A 21,909-nucleotide genomic window follows, 5' to 3' on the forward strand; every position below is an offset into this window, starting at 1 on the left:
CCTCTGCTGTCACCTGTGCCACTACTACTCCTCTAACCCTTCTGCCCTTGTCACTACTTACTCCTACCCTCTGCTGTCACCTGTGTCACTACTACTCCTAACCCTCTGCTGTCACCTGTGCCACTACTACTCCTAACCCTCTGCTGTCACCTGTGTCACTACTACTCCTAACCTCTCTGCTGTCACCTGTGCCACTACTACTCCTAACCCTCTGCTGTCACCTGTGTCACTACTACTCCTAACCCTCTGCTGTCACCTGTGCCACTACTACTCCTAACCCTCTGCTGTCACCTGTGTCACTACTACTCCTAACCCTCTGCTGTCACCTGTGCCACTACTACTCCTAACCCTCTGCTGTCACCTGTCACTACTATCTCCTAACCTCTGCTGTCACCTGTGCCTACTACTAACCTTCTGCTGTCAACTGTGCCACTACTACTCCTAACCCTCTGCTTGTCACCTGTGTCACTACTACTTCTAACCCTCTGCTGTCACCTGTGCCACTACACTCCTAACCCTCTGCTGTCACCTGTGCCACTACTACTCCTAACCCTCTGCTGTCACCTGTGCCACTACTACTACTAACCATTGCTGTACCTGTGTCACTACTACTCCTAACCCTGCTGTCACTGTGCACTACTATCCTAACCCTCTGCTGTCACCTGTGTCACTACTAATCCTAACCCTCTGCTGTCACCTGTGTCACGACTACTCCTAACCCTCTGCTGTCACCGTGTCCACTACTAATCCTAACCCTCTGCTGTCACCTGGTCACTACTAATCCTAACCCTCTGCTGTCACCCGTGTCACTACTACTCCTAACCCTCTGCTGTCACCTGTGCCACTATACTCTAACCCTCTGCTGTCACCTGTGCCACTACTACTCCTAACCCTCTGCTGTCACCTGTGCCACTACTACTCCTAACCCTCTGCTGTCACCTGTGCCATTACTACTCCTAACCCTCTGCTGTCACCTGTGCCACTACTACTCCTAACCCTCTGCTGTCACCTGTGCCATTACTACTCCTAACCCTCTGCTGTCACCTGTGCCACTACTACTCCTTACCCCTGCTGTCACCTGTGGCCACTACTACTCCTAACCCTTCTGCTGTCACCTGTGCCACTACTACTCCTAACCCCTCTGCTGTCACCTGTGCCACTACTACTCCCTAACCCTCTGCTGTCACCTGTGCCACTACTACTCCTAACCCTCTGCTGTCACCTGTGCCACTACTACTCCTAACCCTCTGCTGTCACCTGTGCCACTACTACTCCTAACCCTCTGATGTCACCCGTGTCACTACTACTCCTAACCCTCTGCTGTCACCTGTGCCACTACTACTCCTACCCTCTGCTGTCACCTGTGTCACTACTACTCCTAACCCTCTGCTGTCACCTGTGCCACTACTACTCCTAACCCTCTGCTGTCACCTGTGTCACTACTACTCCTAACCCTCCTAACCCTCTGCTGTCACCTGTGCCACTACTACTCCTAACCCTCTGCTGTCACCTGTGCCACTACTACTCCTAACTCTCTGCTGTCACCTGTGCCACTACTACTCCTAACCCTCTGCTGTCACCTGTGTCACTACTACTCCTAACCCTCTGCTGTCACCTGTGCCACTACTACTCCTAACCCTCTGCTGTCACCTGTGTCACTACTACTCCTAACCCTCTGCTGTCAACTGTGCCACTACTACTCCTAACCCTCTGCTGTCACCTGTCACTACTACTTCTAACCCTCTGCTGTCACCTGTGTCACTACTACTAACCTTCTGCTGTCACCTGTGCCACTACTACTCCTAACCCTCTGCTGTCACCTGTGTCACTACTACTTCTAACCCTCTGCTGTCACCTGTGCCACTACTACTCCTAACCCTCTGCTGTCACCTGTGCCACTACTACTCCTAACCCTCTGCTGTCACCTGTGCACTACTACTCCTAACCCTCTGCTGTCACCTGTGTCACTACTACTTCTAACCCTCTGCTGTCACCTGTGCCACTACTACTCCTAACCCTCTGCTGTCACCTGTGCCACTACTACTCCTAACCCTCTGCTGTCACCTGTGTCACTACTACTCCTAACCCTCTGCTGTCACCTGTGTCACTACTACTCCTAACCCTCTGCTGTCACCTGTGTCACTACTACTAACCTTCTGCTGTCACCTGTGCCACTACTACTCCTAACCCTCTGCTGTCACCTATGTCACTACTACTCCTAACCCTCTGCTGTCACCTGTGCCACTACTACTCCTAACCCTCTGCTGTCACCTGTGCCACTACTACTCCTAGCTCTCTGCTGTCACCTGTGCCACTACTACTCCTAACCCTCTGCTGTCACCTGTGCCACTACTACTCCTAACCCTCTGCTGTCACCTGTGTCACTACTACTCCTAACCCTCTGCTGTCACCTGTGCCACTACTACTCCTAACCCTCTGCTGTCACCTGTGCCACTACTACTCCTAACCCTCTGCTGTCACCTGTGCCACTACTACTCCTAACCCTCTGCTGTCACCTGTGCCACTACTACTCCTAACCCTCTGTTGTCACTTGTGCCACTACTACTCTTAACCCTCTGCTGTGACTTGTGCCACTACTACTCTTAACCCTCTGCTGTCACCTGTGTCACTACTACTCCTAACCCTCTGCTGTCACTGTGCCACTACTACTCCTAACCCTCTGCTGTCACTTGTGCCACTACTACTCTTAACCCTCTGCTGTCACCTGTGCCACTACTACTCCTAACTGAACAGAGTGCAGACCTAGACCCTGAACTGAGCTAACTAAGCAAGGACGTTAAGGCAAAAGAGTTATATGACAGTCACGGGGTACCGATAGCCAAGTCCCCTCAGTGAGGGGGAAATGTAGGAAAGAAAACCAGCAACGAGTAAACAGTAACTGAACTGCAGTATTAGCATAGTTACAAAAGTCAGTGGGCGTTGGGACGAAGTGTTGATCCTTGCAGCCCAGGCCAGGGCTTCTGAAGGGGAAGTAAAGAATCTGGTGGTTGCTCCATCTATGACCCGCAGCTTTGCAGGGAAAAGCATTGCATATTGGTAACCCTTGTCTCAGAGAGCCGATCTCGCCTCGTGCGCTGCTTTCGTAGGGAGACCGGGAAATCTCAACACGAGGAGATCCTGTTATTGTGGTACCTAACATCGCCTTTAAAGGGGTATTCCCATCTTAGACAATGGGGGGATATCGCTAGGACCCGCACCTATATCGAGAACGGAGCAAGGAACGCTGTGGCCAGAGGACCCCAGATTTCCCGGGGTCCGTCCACCACCAAGCGCTAATCCCGCCGCGGCCCATGCTCCTATTCATTTCTATGGGGCAGATGGCAATAGCCGCAATAGCCACCCTCAGGATAGTGTCTTGGTCATGAAAGTGCAGAAGTCTGGCTAGCGGAGGTCTAGGGGGTCCCACGGGTGGTCCCGGTCTGGGTGGTACACGATGTGCCCGCTTAATGTTAAAGGCCTTTTTAACTCAAGTCTCTAGGAAAGTGACAACATCTGCCCCTTCAGTTTTTGTTAGGGAGGCCCACTATATGGACGTTGTTTTCCAGATTGTCCATTTTGTCCATGGAAGCCTGTCGCTGCCGCTCTGCAATCTGTGTTGGGATCGGGCTTTGGACATCTTCCACGTCTGAGATCCATCTCTCTGTTTCAGTGGCGTGCTCCCTGAGTTTATGCAGGCCATGCTTTAGGATGACAAAGTCATGTTTTGGCTCATCCACTTTAGACACCAACATGGACTGGCAGTTGTTGATAGCAGACAGGACCTCCTCGAATTTCTGTGCTAGTGGAGGAGGAGGGAAATTTGTGAGGTGATGGTATTTGAGGAGGGCTCATTGAACCTTCGAAGAGAGGAAGGGAAGGCTCAGGAGGCTAGTTCCATGCGAGTTGTGATCTGGAGTTTTCCTCCAATGTTTTTCGCCGCGCTGAGGCGCATTTCTGTAACTAAATTAGAGTTTGCATGCAACTAAGCTTCAGTACGGACAGTATCAGGACCAAGCATTTCGTCTGGTAGAGATTCGGCCTCAGACGGCGGCTTAGAACAGGGATTGCTAATAGAGCCTTTTCTTTTTAAGCCTCTCATAGCGACACTGACCAAAGTTCGCAGGGGGGCCTTCTGTGCCTCTAACTGAGGTAGGCTTGCAGAGAGCTGGGCAAGGAAATAGGTATAGGGACCTAGGCCACTCTCAGAGTATAGCGTATGCAGGCAGGCCGCTCCGAAACGCTGAGGTTTTTCAGGAGTCAGCAATGCCAGAAGATAGCACAACAAAGTGCAAGAACACTCGCCGGCGGCAGCATCTCCAGTAGTTAGGTATAAGAACGCTGCTGTCACGGACGTTCCCGCGACAGGTGGCAGGAGATCGTTGAGACTGGCAACACGTGGTTTGATCTGACATGTTTTCCGTTTGGATCAAATGACGTCTATGCTGTTTCTGGTGCTTGCCGCACCTTCTTTCCCCAGGTGTGGCTATTATGGTCATTTAACCTTCCCTATTTATAGTTGCTTCTCCCACAATGCTGTGCGGTTCATAGCTTCGCTTTGGACCTTTGGATAGATTGTGGTTAGATCTCGGAGGAGTTCCTGGTGCTTCCATTGCTCCTTTGAAGTTAAGTATTTCCTTTTCCTTTAGTATTTTGTTTGGGTTCTGTGTATTGCATATCCCTATTGTTTGTATTAGGCCTGAAGGAGACTCCTGTTCGTCCTTCCTTTTGGAGGAACAGGTAGTCTGGTCCCTGCCATTAGTACCAGGGTCCTATAGGGCTTGGTAGGACTCTAGGTATTCCTGCGTATTAACTCGCCTACCTCTGGGGTCTGTTCATACTGGTAGTCAGACAGGATTCTGCTTAGGGTTTTCACTAGGAGGTGTCCATTTTCCTTCCCTAATTCTCAGGCCTCATTCCCTGTTCCTCCCTTCGCTCCTATGCTCGGTGTGGTGTTTCCCTCCCAAACTGAAGCGTGACATTATAAACTGCCAAAACCGTCATTTTATGTTTGTTTGTGTGCAGCCATGGATCCTATTGCTGCACTGGCCGGACGCTGTCTTTGGAGGTAGCTGACCTCCGCACGACCGTCTCGCAGATGCAGAGATCAGACTGTTGGTAGTGGTGGAGATCAGGCCTATCTGGAGCCTAAAATTGCCATCCTGGACAGATTTTCTGGGGGACGTGATAAATGTATTTTGTTTACGGAGTCCACACTCATCTGGGGATGAGAAACAGCGAGTCGTGTGGTTATTTCCTTGCTTAAGGGAAATGCGCGGTCATGGGCTTTTTCTCTGCCGACTGGATCGCAGTCTCTCCGGTCAGTAGATTAATTTTTCAAAGCTTTGGGTCTAATCTATGATGATCTGGATCGGACCTCTCTAGCCGAAAACAAGCTGCGCGGCCTTCATCAGGGTGATCGTTCCACTGAGATTTATTGCTCTGAGTTTAGTAGGTGGGCAACGGATACGGAGTGAACGATCCTGCCCTCCGTAGCCAGTTTTGTCAAGGGTTATCAGAGCGGCTGAAGGACGCTTTGGCCTTTCATGAAACCCCAGTGTCTCTGGAAGCTGCTATGTCTCTGGCTATACGCATGGATAGACGCCTGAGAGAGAGATCCAGAGGCCCCCACTCCCAGGACATACTTTAACATGATGTATCATGAAGCTCCTCCTGGGTTTATGACTAGGGACGAACCTTTGCGATTAGGGGGAGCTACCCCTGGATCCGCTTTTAAGCATACTGGTAATAGTAAGGGAGTGTGTTTTTTTCCTCCGGACAGAAGGGACATTTTATCAAAGTATGTCCATGCATTCAACGGCAAAAAGAAAAAAGAGGGACATTTAATTCCCATCTGACTCTTGGAGGGGTGAGAGGAGAGTCAGAAAATGTGCATATGTCTTTGCCTGGTAGTACCCGATTTTTCCGGACTGCTGAGGTGGCACTAGAGTCAAAAACTGTGGGGATTGAGGTGTTTATCGACAGCGGGGCCGGGGTGAACCTGATTGATGCTCAGTTCGTCCATATGCACAGGTTGTCACCAAGTGTGTTAGAAAAAAACATTTCTGTTTTTGCAATTGATTCTGCACCTCTAGCTCAGAAGTGTTTATCTCAAGTGGTGCATGATATCCGATTAAGGTTGGAGCTGGCCAGCTAAGACCTGCCCTAGGCTGCTGATATAGCTTATGTGTTCACACAGCTAGACCTGCCAATAACCTTAATACAGTAAAGACAAAAGCAGAGTTAGTTACAGTGACTTCATGTTTGGATGTCATATAACTGTTATATATTGTGTTCACAGAAGCAGAAAAACATAGTATGCCTTTAACCCCCTCAGCCCCGCTAGCTGAAACCCCCTTCATGACCAGGCCACTTTTTACACTTCGGCACTACACTACTTTCACCGTTTATCGCTCGGTCATGCAACTTACCACCCAAATGAATTTTACCTCCTTTTCTTCTCACTAATAGAGCTTTCATTTGGTGGTATTTCATTGCTGCTGACATTTTTACTTTTTTTGTTATTAATCGAAATGTAACGATTTTTTTGCAAAAAAATGACATTTTTCACTTTCAGCTGTAAAATTTTGCAAAAAAAACGACATCCATATATAAATTTTTCGCCAAATTTATAGTTCTACATGTCTTTGATAAAAAAAAAATGTTTGGGCAAAAAAAAAAAATGGTTTGGGTAAAAGTTATAGCGTTTACAAACTATGGTACAAAAATGTGAATTTCCGCTTTTTGAAGCAGCTCTGACTTTCTGAGCACCTGTCATGATTCCTGAGGTTCTACAATGCCCAAACAGTAGAAACACCCCACAAATGACCCCATTTTGGAAAGTAGACACCCTAAGGTATTCGCTGATGGGCATAGTGAGTTCATGGAAGTTTTTATTTTTTGTCACAAGTTAGCGGAAAATGATGATGATTTTTTATTTTTATTTTTTTCTTACAAAGTCTCATATTCCACTAACTTGCGACAAAAAATAAAAAATTCTAGGAACTCGCCGTGCCCCTCACGGAATACCTTGGGGTGTCTTCTTTCCAAAATGGGGTCACTTGTGGGGTAGTTATACTGCCCTGGCAATTTAGGGGCCCAAATGTGTGAGAAGAACTTTGCAATCAAAATGTGTAAAAAATGGCCGGTGAAATCCAAAAGGTGCTCTTTGGAATATGTGCCCCTTTGCCCACCTTGGCATCAAAAAAGTGTGACACATCTGGTATCGCCGTACTCAGGAGAAGTTGGGGAATGTGTTTTGGGGTGTCATTTTACATATACCCATGCTGGGTGAGAGAAATATCTTGGCAAAAGACAACTTTTCCCATTTTTTTATACAAAGTTGGCATTTGACCAAGATATTTCTCTCACCCAGCATGGGTATATGTAAAATGACACCTCAAAACACATTCCCCAACTTCTCCTGAGTACGGCGATACCAGATGTGTCACACTTTTTTGCAGCCTAGATGCGCAAAGCGGCCCAAATTCCTTTTAGGAGGGCATTTTTAGACATTTGGATCCCAGACTTCTTCTCACACTTTCGGGCCCCTAAAAAGCCAGGGCAGTATAAATACCCCACATGTGACCCCACTTTGGAAAGAAGACACCCCAAGGTATTCAATGAGGGGCCTGGCGAGTTCATAGAAATTTTTTTTTTTTTTGCATAAGTTAGCGGATATTGATTTTTTTTGTTTTTTTCTCACAAAGTCTCACTTTCCGCTAACTTAGGACAAAAATTTCAATCTTTCATGGACTCAATATGCCCCTCACGGAATACCTTGGGGTGTCTTCTTTCCGAAATGGGGTCATATGTGGGGTATTTATACTGCCCTGGCTTTTTAGGGGCCCTAAAGCGTGAGAAGAAGTCTGGAATATAAATGTCTAAAAATGTTTACGCATTTGGATTCCGTGAGGGGTATGGTGAGTCCATGGGAGATTTTATTTTTTGACACAAGTTAGTGGAATATGAGACTTTGTAAGAAAAAACAAAAACAAAAACACAAAAAATTTCCGCTAACTTGGGCCAAAAAAATGTCTGAATGGAGCCTTACAGGGGGCGTGATCAATGACAGGGGGGGGTGATCAATGACAGGGGGGTGATCAATGACAGGGGGGTGATCAATGACAGGGGGGTGATCAATGACAGGGGGGTGATCACCCATATAGACTCCCTGATCACCCCCCTGTCATTGATCACCCCCCTGGTAAGGCTCCATTCAGACGTCCGTATGATTTTTACGGATCCATGGATCGGATCCGCAAAACACATGCGGACACATACCAGATCATACTCAACCAGTCTGCAAATAGTTACTGCTAACTGCATATTGCAAATTGCGACCAAATTCAGCAAGTAGAACTATTAGTTAGACCTCAGAGAGATCATAAAGTACTTAAATAACTTAAAGTGACAGTACAGATACTGAAGAGATAAATAGATCCACAATTTTATGTTGAATGACGAGATTGAACAGTTGAACCACCCTCTTATGCATACCGCCATTTTGTGATATCTTTTCAACACCTGTTATGTACATGGACCATCTGCTGCGGAGGCGGCATAGTTATATATGAAGAAAAGTTGAAGTTAATAAAGAAGTTATTTCCCGCATTTGTTGTGCTCTTTAAACCTACTGTTTCCATAGGACGGCACTAGAGGAATTACAGAGTAACAGACAGTCTGGTTAGACTAAAAGTCAGAGATATCAGAATTCTTCTAATACCACTGTGCAAAAGGCACTTCATAGTGCTGCGCCCGCCAAAAAGAGTGGGTGACTTTCATCAAGAATTTATCTTGTGTTTTGTGATGGAAGGTCTCCCTTTTCCGGTGGTTCTGGGTTTACCGTGGTTAAGCAAGCACAATCCAACCATCGATTGGCAAGCTAGACAGGTTCTGGATTGGGGTGATTATTGCGCAGACAATTGTCTGAATACGTCTTTTTCTGTTTTAACTACTAAGACATTACCCTCTTTTATATCTGATTTTGCCGATGTATTTTTCTGAGAGTGGATGCCAGGATTTACCTCCACATCGGGAATGTGATTGTCCTATCAATCTTATTACCGGAGCTAAATTGCCAAAATCTAGGTTGTATAACCTTTCGGAACCTGAAAGACTGACCATGGCGGAGTATATTACCGAGAGTTTGACCAAAGGACACATAAGACCTTCCAAGTCTCCAGTGTCTGCAGGGTTCTTTTTTGTTAAAAAATAGGACGGAGGTCTTCGGCCATGTCTGGACTTCCGTGAACTAAATCGGATTACTGTCCGTGATCCTTACCCTTCCTTTGATTCCCGATTTGTTTAACCAGATTGTTGGTGCCAAGGTGTTCTCCAAGTTGGACTTAAGGGTGCATATATTTTGGTTAGGATCAAGGAAGGGGATGAATGGAAGATGGCTTTTAATACTCCTGAGGGGCACATTGAGAACCTAGTCATGCCTTTCGCGTTGACCAATGCTCCTGTGGTCTTCCAACACTTTGTGAATTACATTTTTCATCACCTGGTGGGGAGGTTTGTAGTCGTGTATTTGGATGACCTTCTTATTTGTTCTCCAGACATGGAGACACATCAGGATCACGTGAGACAGGTGTTACAGATCCTAAGAGATAATAAATTGTACGCAAAATCAGAGAAGGTTTTGGGCTATCTGCTGTCATCTTCAGGTTTTCGAATGGATCTAGAGAAAGTCTGTGCTGTATTGGACTGGGATTGACCCTTGAATCTGGAGGCTCTTATGCGGTTTTTGGGGTTCACCAACTATTACCGAAAATGTATTAAGAATTATTCGACAATAGTAAAACCCTTAACTGACATGACTAAGAAAGGAGCGGATGTCTCAGTTTGGTCTGATTCGGCGTTGCAAGCCTTTTCTGCGGTTAAGGAATGCTTCTCTCCCCCCCCCCCCCCCCTATATTGGTGCAGCCGGATGTATCACAACCTTTCATTGTGGAAGTGGACATGTCCGAGGTGGGGGTAGGAGCAGTTTTATCGCAGGGCCCGTCACCTGGTAAATGGCGTCCATGTGCCTTTTTCTCAAAAAAAAAACTCTCTGCCGCAGAGAGAAATTAGGATGTGGGTAACAGAGTTACTGGCCATTAAATTGGCTTTTGGGGAATGGCGTCATTGGTTGGAAGGGGCGATTCATCCGATCACTGTGTTCACTGACACAAAAACCTGGCTTACCTGGAGTCGGCTAAACGACTGAACCCGAGGCAGGCCAGATGGTCTTTGTTTTTTTTACTATATTCATTGTCACCTATCATCACAACCCCCTACATAGAAACCTAGAATGTGTCGGCAGATAAGACCCATGTGGCCCATCTAGTCTGCCCAATATACTGAGTACTATGGATAGCCCCCGGCCCTATCTTATATGAAGGATGGCCTTATGCCTATCCCATGCATGCTTAACCTCCTCCACTGTATTTGCAGCTACCACTTCTGCAGGAAGGCTATTCCCTGCATCCACTACTCTCTCAGTAAAGTAATACTTCCTGATATTACTGTTAACCCTTTGTCCCTCTAATGTAACACGATGTCCTCTTGTGGTAGTTTTTCTTCTTTTAAATCTTCTCTCCTCCTTTACCGAGTTGATTCCCTTTATGTATTTAGCAGTTTCTCTCATCTCATAGTTTCAATGATAAGACAGCATTAGCTTCCCAAAGATAAATGGAGATGGCAGCCACAGCCTTCCCGTTAGAAAGTCCCATAGAGGGTCCACGATGTGTCCTACAACCGAATAAGCTGCCAATTCATCATAGTCTGGAGAAACGCTAATCTAACAGTGCGATGTGTACAGTTCCTGGGGTGGTACAGTAACTAATCTAACGGTGCGATGTGTACAGTTCCTGGGGTGGTACAGTAACTAATCTAACGGTGCGATGTGTACAGTTCCTGGGGTGGTACAGTAACTAATCTAACGGTGCGATGTGTACAGTTCCTGAGGTGTTATAGTAACTAATCTAACGGTGCGATGTGTACAGTTCCTGGGGTGGTACAGTAACTAATCTAACGGTGCGATGTGTACAGTTCCTGAGGTGGTACAGTAACTAATCTAACGGTGCGATGTGTACAGTTCCTGAGGTGTTATAGTAACTAATCTAACGGTGCGATGTGTACAGTTCCTGAGGTGGTACAGTAACTAATCTAACGGTGCGATGTGTACAGTTCCTGGGGTGGTACAGTAACTAATCTAACGGTGCGATGTGTACAGTTCCTGGGGTGGTACAGTAACTAATCTAACGGTGCGATGTGTACAGTTCCTGGGGTGGTACAGTAACTAATCTAACGGTGCGATGTGTACAGTTCCTGAGGTGGTACAGTAACTAATCTAACGGTGCGATGTGTACAGTTCCTGAGGTGGTACAGTAACTAATCTAACGGTGCGATGTGTACAGTTCCTGAGGTGGTACAGTAACTAATCTAACGGTGCGATGTGTACAGTTCCTGAGGTGGTACAGTAACTAATCTAACGGTGCGATGTGTACAGTTCCTGAGGTGTTATAGTAACTAATCTAACGGTGCGATGTGTACAGTTCCTGAGGTGGTACAGTAACTAATCTAACGGTGCGATGTGTACAGTTCCTGGGGTGGTACAGTAACTAATCTAACGGTGCGATGTGTACAGTTCCTGGGGTGGTACAGTAACTAATCTAACGGTGCGATGTGTACAGTTCCTGAGGTGGTACAGTAACTAATCTAACGGTGCGATGTGTACAGTTCCTGAGGTGGTACAGTAACTAATCTAACGGTGCGATGTGTACAGTGCCTGGGGTGGTACAGTAACTAATCTAACGGTGCGATGTGTACAGTTCCTGAGGTGTTATAGTAACTAATCTAACGGTGCGATGTGTACAGTTCCTGAGGTGGTACAGTAACTAATCTAACGGTGCGATGTGTACAGTTCCTGAGGTGGTATAGTAACTAATGTAACGGTGCGATGTGTACAGTTCCTGAGGTGGTACAGTAACTAATCTAACGGTGCGATGTGTACAGTTCCTGGGGTGGTACAGTAACTAATCTAACGGTGCGATGTGTACAGTTCCTGGGGTGGTACAGTAACTAATCTAACGGTGCGATGTGTACAGTTCCTGAGGTGGTACAGTAACTAATCTAACAGTGCGATGTGTACAGTTCCTGAGGTGTTATAGTAACTAATCTAACGGTGCGATGTGTACAGTTCCTGAGGTGTTATAGTAACTAATCTAACGGTGCGATGTGTACAGTTCCTGAGGTGTTATAGTAACTAATCTAACGGTGCGATGTGTACAGTTCCTGAGGTGTTATAGTAACTAATCTAACGGTGCGATGTGTACAGTTCCTGGGGTGTTATAGTAACTAATCTAACGGTGCGATGTGTACAGTTCCTGGGGTGGTACAGTAACTAATGTAACGGTGCGATGTGTACAGTTCCTGAGGTGTTATAGTAACTAATCTAACGGTGCGATGTGTACAGTTCCTGAGGTGTTACAGTAACTAATCTAACGGTGCGATGTGTACAGTTCCTGAGGTGTTACAGTAACTAATCTAACGGTGCGATGTGTACAGTTCCTGAGGTGTTACAGTAACTAATGTAACGGTGCGATGTGTACAGTTCCTGAGGTGGTATAGTAACTAATCTAACGGTGCGATGTGTACAGTTCCTGAGGTGTTATAGTAACTAATCTAACGGTGCGATGTGTACAGTTCCTGAGGTGTTATAGTAACTAATGTAACGGTGCGATGTGTACAGTTCCTGAGGTGTTATATAACTAATCTAACGGTGCGATGTGTACAGTTCCTGAGGTGTTATATAACTAATCTAACGGTGCGATGTGTACAGTTCCTGAGGTGGTATAGTAACTAATCTAACGGTGCGATGTGTACAGTTCCTGAGGTGTTACAGTAACTAATCTAACGGTGCGATGTGTACAGTTCCTGAGGTGTTACAGTAACTAATCTAACGGTGCGATGTGTACAGTTCCTGAGGTGGTACAGTAACTAATGTAACGGTGCGATGTGTACAGTTCCTGAGGTGGTACAGTAACTAATGTAACGGTGCGATGTGTACAGTTCCTGAGGTGTTATAGTAACTAATGTAACGGTGCGATGTGTACAGTTCCTGAGGTGGTACAGTAACTAATCTAACGGTGCGATGTGTACAGTTCCTGAGGTGTTATATAACTAATCTAACGGTGCGATGTGTACAGTTCCTGAGGTGTTATAGTAACTAATGTAACGGTGCGATGTGAACAGTTCCTGAGGTGTTATAGTAACTAATCTAACGGTGCGATGTGTACAGTTCCTGAGGTGGTACAGTAACTAATGTAACAGTGCGATGTGTACAGTTCCTGAGGTGTTATAGTAACTAATCTAACGGTGTGATGTGTACAGTTCCTGAGGTGGTACAGTAACTAATGTAACGGTGCGATGTGTACAGTTCCTGGGGTGGTACAGTAACTAATGTAACGGTGCGATGTGTACAGTGCCTGGGGTGGTACAGTAACTAATGTAACGGTGCGATGTGTACAGTTCCTGAGGTGGTACAGTAACTAATCTAACGGTGCGATGTGTACAGTTCCTGAGGTGGTACAGTAACTAATGTAACGGTGCGATGTGTACAGTTCCTGAGGTGGTACAGTAACTAATGTAACGGTGCGATGTGTACAGTTCCTGAGGTGTTATAGTAACTAATCTAACGGTGCGATGTGTACAGTTTCTGAGGTGGTACAGTAACTAATCTAACGGTGCGATGTGTACAGTTCCTGAGGTGGTACAGTAACTAATCTAACGGTGCGATGTGTACAGTTCCTGAGGTGGTACAGTAACTAATCTAACGGTGCGATGTGTACAGTTCCTGAGGTGGTACAGTAACTAATGTAACGGTGCGATGTGTACAGTTCCTGAGGTGGTACAGTAACTAATCTAACGGTGCGATGTGTACAGTTCCTGAGGTGTTATAGTAACTAATCTAACGGTGCGATGTGTACAGTTTCTGAGGTGGTACAGTAACTAATCTAACGGTGCGATGTGTACAGTTCCTGAGGTGGTACAGTAACTAATCTAACGGTGCGATGTGTACAGTTCCTGAGGTGTTATAGTAACTAATCTAACGGTGCGATGTGTACAGTTCCTGAGGTGTTATAGTAACTAATCTAACGGTGCGATGTGTACAGTTCCTGAGGTGGTACAGTAACTAATCTAACGGTGCGATGTGTACAGTTCCTGAGGTGTTATAGTAACTAATCTAACGGTGCGATGTGTACAGTTCCTGAGGTGGTACAGTAACTAATGTAACGGTGCGATGTGTACAGTTCCTGAGGTGGTACAGTAACTAATCTAACTGTGCGATGTGTACAGTTCCTGGGGTGGTACAGTAACTAATCTAACGGTGCGATGTGTACAGTTCCTGAGGTGTTATAGTAACTAATCTAACGGTGCGATGTGTACAGTTCCTGAGGTGTTATAGTAACTAATGTAACGGTGCGATGTGTACAGTTCCTGAGGTGGTACAGTAACTAATCTAACGGTGCGATGTGTACAGTTCCTGAGGTGTTATAGTAACTAATCTAACGGTGCGATGTGTACAGTTCCTGAGGTGTTATAGTAACTAATCTAACGGTGTGATGTGTACAGTTCCTGAGGTGGTACAGTAACTAATGTAACGGTGCGATGTGTACAGTTCCTGAGGTGGTATAGTGACTAATCTAACGGTGCGATGTGTACAGTTCCTGAGGTGTTATAGTAACTAATCTAACGGTGCGATGTGTACAGTTCCTGAGGTGTTATAGTAACTAATCTAACGGTGCGATGTGTACAGTTCCTGAGGTGTTATATAACTAATGTAACAGTGCGATGTGTACAGTTCCTGAGGTGGTACAGTAACTAATCTAACGGTGCGATGTGTACAGTTCCTGAGGTGTTATAGTAACTAATCTAACGGTGCGATGTGTACAGTTCCTGAGGTGTTATATAACTAATCTAACGGTGCGATGTGTACAGTTCCTGAGGTGGTACAGTAACTAATCTAACGGTGCGATGTGTACAGTTCCTGAGGTGTTATAGTAACTAATCTAACGGTGCGATGTGTACAGTTCCTGAGGTGTTATAGTAACTAATCTAACGGTGCGATGTGTACAGTTCCTGAGGTGTTATAGTAACTAATCTAACGGTGCGATGTGTACAGTTCCTGAGGTGTTATAGTAACTAATCTAACGGTGCGATGTGTACAGTTCCTGAGGTGGTACAGTAACTAATCTAACGGTGCGATGTGTACAGTTCCTGAGGTGTTATAGTAACTAATCTAACGGTGCGATGTGTACAGTTCCTGAGGTGGTACAGTAACTAATGTAACGGTGCGATGTGTACAGTTCCTGAGGTGTTATAGTAACTAATGTAACGGTGCGATGTGTACAGTTCCTGAGGTGTTATATAACTAATCTAACGGTGCGATGTGTACAGTTCCTGAGGTGGTACAGTAACTAATGTAACGGTGCGATGTGTACAGTTCCTGAGGTGTTATAGTAACTAATCTAACGGTGCGATGTGTACAGTTCCTGAGGTGTTATATAACTAATCTAACGGTGCGATGTGTACAGTTCCTGAGTTGGTACAGTAACTAATGTAACGGTGCGATGTGTACAGTTCCTGAGGTGGTACAGTAACTAATCTAACGGTGCGATGTGTACAGTTCCTGAGGTGGTACAGTAACTAATGTAACGGTGCGATGTGTACAGTTCCTGAGGTGGTACAGTGACTAATCTAACAGTGCGATGTGTACAGTTCCTGTGGTGGTACAGTAACTAATCTAACGGTGCGATGTGTACAGTTCCTGAGGTGTTATATAACTAATCTAACGGTGCGATGTGTACAGTTCCTGAGTTGGTACAGTAACTAATCTAACGGTGCGATGTGTACAGTTCCTGAGGTGTTACAGTAACTAATCTAACGGTGCGATGTGTACAGTTCCTGAGTTGGTACAGTAACTAATGTAACGGTGCGATGTGTACAGTTCCTGAGGTGGTACAGTAACTAATCTAACGGTGCGATGTGTACAGTTCCTGTGGTGGTACAGTAACTAATCTAACGGTGCGATGTGTACAGTTCCTGAGGTGTTATAGTAACTAATCTAACGGTGCGATGTGTACAGTTCCTGAGGTGGTACAGTAACTAATCTAACGGTGCGATGTGTACAGTTCCTGAGGTGGTACAGTAACTAATCTAACGGTGCGATGTGTACAGTTCCTGAGGTGTTATAGTAACTAATGTAACGGTGCGATGTGAACAGTTCCTGAGGTGTTATAGTAACTAATCTAACGGTGCGATGTGTACAGTTCCTGAGGTGTTACAGTAACTAATCTAACGGTGCGATGTGTACAGTTCCTGAGGTGGTACAGTAACTAATCTAACGGTGCGATGTGTACAGTTCCTGAGGTGTTACAGTAACTAATCTAACGGTGCGATGTGTACAGTTCCTGAGGTGGTACAGTAACTAATCTAACGGTGCGATGTGTACAGTTCCTGAGGTGGTATAGTAACTAATCTAACGGTGCGATGTGTACAGTTCCTGAGGTGGTACAGTAACTAATCTAACGGTGCGATGTGTACAGTTCCTGAGGTGTTATAGTAACTAATCTAACGGTGCGATGTGTACAGTTCCTGAGGTGGTACAGTAACTAATCTAACGGTGCGATGTGTACAGTTCCTGAGGTGGTACAGTAACTAATGTAACGGTGCGATGTGTACAGTTCCTGAGGTGTTATAGTAACTAATCTAACGGTGCGATGTGTACAGTTCCTGAGGTGTTATAGTAACTAATCTAACGGTGCGATGTGTACAGTTCCTGAGGTGGTACAGTAACTAATCTAACGGTGCGATGTGTACAGTTCCTGAGGTGGTACAGTAACTAATCTAACGGTGCGATGTGTACAGTTCCTGAGGTGTTACAGTAACTAATCTAACGGTGCGATGTGTACAGTTCCTGAGGTGGTACAGTAACTAATCTAACGGTGCGATGTGTACAGTTCCTGAGGTGTTACAGTAACTAATCTAACGGTGCGATGTGTACAGTTCCTGAGGTGGTACAGTAACTAATCTAACGGTGCGATGTGTACAGTTCCTGAGGTGGTACAGTAACTAATCTAACGGTGCGATGTGTACAGTTCCTGTGGTGGTACAGTAACTAATCTAACGGTGCGATGTGTACAGTTCCTGAGGTGTTATATAACTAATCTAACGGTGCGATGTGTACAGTTCCTGAGGTGGTACAGTAACTAATGTAACGGTGCGATGTGTACAGTTCCTGAGGTGTTATAGTAACTAATCTAACGGTGCGATGTGTACAGTTCCTGAGGTGTTATATAACTAATCTAACGGTGCGATGTGTACAGTTCCTGAGGTGGTACAGTAACTAATCTAACGGTGCGATGTGTACAGTTCCTGAGGTGTTACAGTAACTAATCTAACGGTGCGATGTGTACAGTTCCTGAGGTGGTACAGTAACTAATCTAACGGTGCGATGTGTACAGTTCCTGAGGTGGTACAGTAACTAATGTAACGGTGCGATGTGTACAGTTCCTGAGGTGTTATAGTAACTAATCTAACGGTGCGATGTGTACAGTTCCTGAGGTGTTATAGTAACTAATCTAACGGTGCGATGTGTACAGTTCCTGAGGTGGTACAGTAACTAATCTAACGGTGCGATGTGTACAGTTCCTGAGGTGTTACAGTAACTAATCTAACGGTGCGATGTGTACAGTTCCTGAGGTGGTACAGTAACTAATCTAACGGTGCGATGTGTACAGTTCCTGAGGTGTTACAGTAACTAATCTAACGGTGCGATGTGTACAGTTCCTGAGGTGGTACAGTAACTAATCTAACGGTGCGATGTGTACAGTTCCTGAGGTGGTACAGTAACTAATCTAACGGTGCGATGTGTACAGTTCCTGTGGTGGTACAGTAACTAATCTAACGGTGCGATGTGTACAGTTCCTGAGGTGTTATATAACTAATCTAACGGTGCGATGTGTACAGTTCCTGAGGTGGTACAGTAACTAATGTAACGGTGCGATGTGTACAGTTCCTGAGGTGTTATAGTAACTAATCTAACGGTGCGATGTGTACAGTTCCTGAGGTGTTATATAACTAATCTAACGGTGCGATGTGTACAGTTCCTGAGTTGGTACAGTAACTAATGTAACGGTGCGATGTGTACAGTTCCTGAGGTGGTACAGTAACTAATCTAACGGTGCGATGTGTACAGTTCCTGTGGTGGTACAGTAACTAATCTAACGGTGCGATGTGTACAGTTCCTGAGGTGTTATAGTAACTAATCTAACGGTGCGATGTGTACAGTTCCTGAGGTGGTACAGTAACTAATCTAACGGTGCGATGTGTACAGTTCCTGAGGTGTTATATAACTAATCTAACGGTGCGATGTGTACAGTTCCTGAGGTGGTACAGTAACTAATGTAACGGTGCGATGTGTACAGTTCCTGAGGTGTTATAGTAACTAATCTAACGGTGCGATGTGTACAGTTCCTGAGGTGTTATATAACTAATCTAACGGTGCGATGTGTACAGTTCCTGAGGTGGTACAGTAACTAATCTAACGGTGCGATGTGTACAGTTCCTGAGGTGTTACAGTAACTAATCTAACGGTGCGATGTGTACAGTTCCTGAGGTGGTACAGTAACTAATCTAACGGTGCGATGTGTACAGTTCCTGAGGTGGTACAGTAACTAATCTAACGGTGCGATGTGTACAGTTCCTGAGGTGGTACAGTAACTAATCTAACGGTGCGATGTGTACAGTTCCTGAGGTGGTACAGTAACTAATGTAACGGTGCGATGTGTACAGTTCCTGAGGTGTTATATAACTAATCTAACGGTGCGATGTGTACAGTTCCTGAGGTGGTACAGTAACTAATCTAACGGTGCGATGTGTACAGTTCCTGAGGTGTTACAGTAACTAATCTAACGGTGCGATGTGTACAGTTCCTGAGGTGGTACAGTAACTAATCTAACGGTGCGATGTGTACAGTTCCTGAGGTGGTACAGTAACTAATCTAACGGTGCGATGTGTACAGTTCCTGAGGTGTTATAGTAACTAATCTAACGGTGCGATGTGTACAGTTCCTGAGGTGTTATAGTAACTAATCTAACGGTGCGATGTGTACAGTTCCTGAGGTGGTACAGTAACTAATCTAACGGTGCGATGTGTACAGTTCCTGAGGTGTTACAGTAACTAATCTAACGGTGCGATGTGTACAGTTCCTGAGGTGGTACAGTAACTAATCTAACGGTGCGATGTGTACAGTTCCTGAGGTGTTACAGTAACTAATCTAACGGTGCGATGTGTACAGTTCCTGAGGTGGTACAGTAACTAATCTAACGGTGCGATGTGTACAGTTCCTGAGGTGGTACAGTAACTAATCTAACGGTGCGATGTGTACAGTTCCTGAGGTGTTATAGTAACTAATGTAACGGTGCGATGTGAACAGTTCCTGAGGTGTTATAGTAACTAATCTAACGGTGCGATGTGTACAGTTCCTGAGGTGGTACAGTAACTAATCTAACGGTGCGATGTGTACAGTTCCTGAGGTGTTATAGTAACTAATGTAACGGTGCGATGTGAACAGTTCCTGAGGTGTTATAGTAACTAATCTAACGGTGCGATGTGTACAGTTCCTGGGGTGGTACAGTAACTAATCTAACGGTGCGATGTGTACAGTTCCTGAGGTGTTATAGTAACTAATGTAACGGTGCGATGTGAACAGTTCCTGAGGTGTTATAGTAACTAATCTAACGGTGCGATGTGTACAGTTCCTGAGGTGTTACAGTAACTAATCTAACGGTGCGATGTGTACAGTTCCTGAGGTGGTACAGTAACTAATCTAACGGTGCGATGTGTACAGTTCCTGAGGTGTTACAGTAACTAATCTAACGGTGCGATGTGTACAGTTCCTGAGGTGGTACAGTAACTAATCTAACGGTGCGATGTGTACAGTTCCTGAGGTGGTACAGTAACTAATCTAACGGTGCGATGTGTACAGTTCCTGAGGTGTTATAGTAACTAATCTAACGGTGCGATGTGTACAGTTCCTGAGGTGGTACAGTAACTAATCTAACGGTGCGATGTGTACAGTTCCTGAGGTGTTATAGTAACTAATCTAACGGTGCGATGTGTACAGTTCCTGAGGTGTTATAGTAACTAATCTAACGGTGCGATGTGTACAGTTCCTGAGGTGGTACAGTAACTAATCTAACGGTGCGATGTGTACAGTTCCTGAGGTGGTACAGTAACTAATCTAACGGTGCGATGTGTACAGTTCCTGAGGTGTTACAGTAACTAATCTAACGGTGCGATGTGTACAGTTCCTGAGGTGGTACAGTAACTAATCTAACGGTGCGATGTGTACAGTTCCTGAGGTGTTACAGTAACTAATCTAACGGTGCGATGTGTACAGTTCCTGAGGTGGTACAGTAACTAATCTAACGGTGCGATGTGTACAGTTCCTGAGGTGGTACAGTAACTAATCTAACGGTGCGATGTGTACAGTTCCTGAGGTGGTACAGTAACTAATCTAACGGTGCGATGTGTACAGTTCCTGAGGTGTTATAGTAACTAATCTAACGGTGCGATGTGTACAGTTCCTGAGGTGTTATAGTAACTAATCTAACGGTGCGATGTGTACAGTTCCTGAGGTGGTACAGTAACTAATGTAACGGTGCGATGTGTACAGTTCCTGAGGTGTTATAGTAACTAATGTAACGGTGCGATGTGTACAGTTCCTGAGGTGTTATAGTAACTAATCTAACGGTGCGATGTGTACAGTTCCTGAGGTGTTATAGTAACTAATCTAACGGTGCGATGTGTACAGTTCCTGAGGTGGTACAGTAACTAATCTAACGGTGCGATGTGTACAGTTCCTGAGGTGGTACAGTAACTAATCTAACGGTGCGATGTGTACAGTTCCTGAGGTGTTACAGTAACTAATCTAACGGTGCAATGTGTACAGTGCCTGGGGTGGTACAGTAACTAATCTAACGGTGCGATGTGTACAGTGCCTGGGGTGGTACAGTAACTAATGTAACGGTGCGATGTGTACAGTTCCTGAGGTGGTACAGTAACTAATGTAACGGTGTGATGTGTACAGTTCCTGAGGAGTTATAGTAACTAATCTACCGGTGCGATGTGTACAGTTCCTGAGGTGGTACAGTAACTAATCTAACGGTGCGATGTGTACAGTTCCTGAGGTGTTGTAGTAACTAATCTAACGGTGCGATGTGTACTGTGTACAGTTCCTGAGGTGGTACAGTAACTAATCTAACGGTGCGATGTGTACAGTTCCTGAGGTGGTACAGTAACTAATCTAACGGTGCGATGTGTACAGTTCCTGAGGTGGTACAGTAACTAATCTAACGGTGCGATGTGTACAGTTCCTGAGGTGTTATAGTAACTAATCTAACGGTGCGATGTGTACAGTTCCTGAGGTGTTATAGTAACTAATGTAACGGTGCGATGTGTACAGTTCCTGAGGTGGTACAGTAACTAATCTAACGGTGCGATGTGTACAGTTCCTGAGGTGTTATAGTAACTAATCTAACGGTGCGATGTGTACAGTTCCTGAGGTGGTACAGTAACTAATCTAACGGTGCGATGTGTACAGTTCCTGAGGTGTTACAGTAACTAATCTAACGGTGCGATGTGTACAGTTCCTGAGGTGTTACAGTAACTAATCTAACGGTGCGATGTGTACAGTTCCTGAGGTGGTACAGTAACTAATCTAACGGTGCGATGTGTACAGTTCCTGAGGTGGTACAGTAACTAATGTAACGGTGCGATGTGTACAGTTCCTGAGGTGTTATAGTAACTAATCTAACGGTGCGATGTGTACAGTTCCTGAGGTGTTATAGTAACTAATCTAAC

The 21,909-nt window shown here is 45.4% G+C and overlaps 1 protein-coding gene across 1 annotated transcript in view; it reads left to right on the forward strand.

Annotated features, from left to right (window-relative positions):
• LOC122939459 overlaps positions 1-21,909 on the forward strand; it is a 94,453-nt gene that overhangs the window by 64,775 nt on the left and 7,769 nt on the right. The gene's annotated exons all lie outside the window — the stretch shown is intronic.

The sequence above is a fragment of the Bufo gargarizans genome, chromosome 5 (genome assembly GCF_014858855.1).
Source record: "Bufo gargarizans isolate SCDJY-AF-19 chromosome 5, ASM1485885v1, whole genome shotgun sequence".
Classification (NCBI taxonomy): Eukaryota; Metazoa; Chordata; class Amphibia; order Anura; family Bufonidae; genus Bufo; species Bufo gargarizans.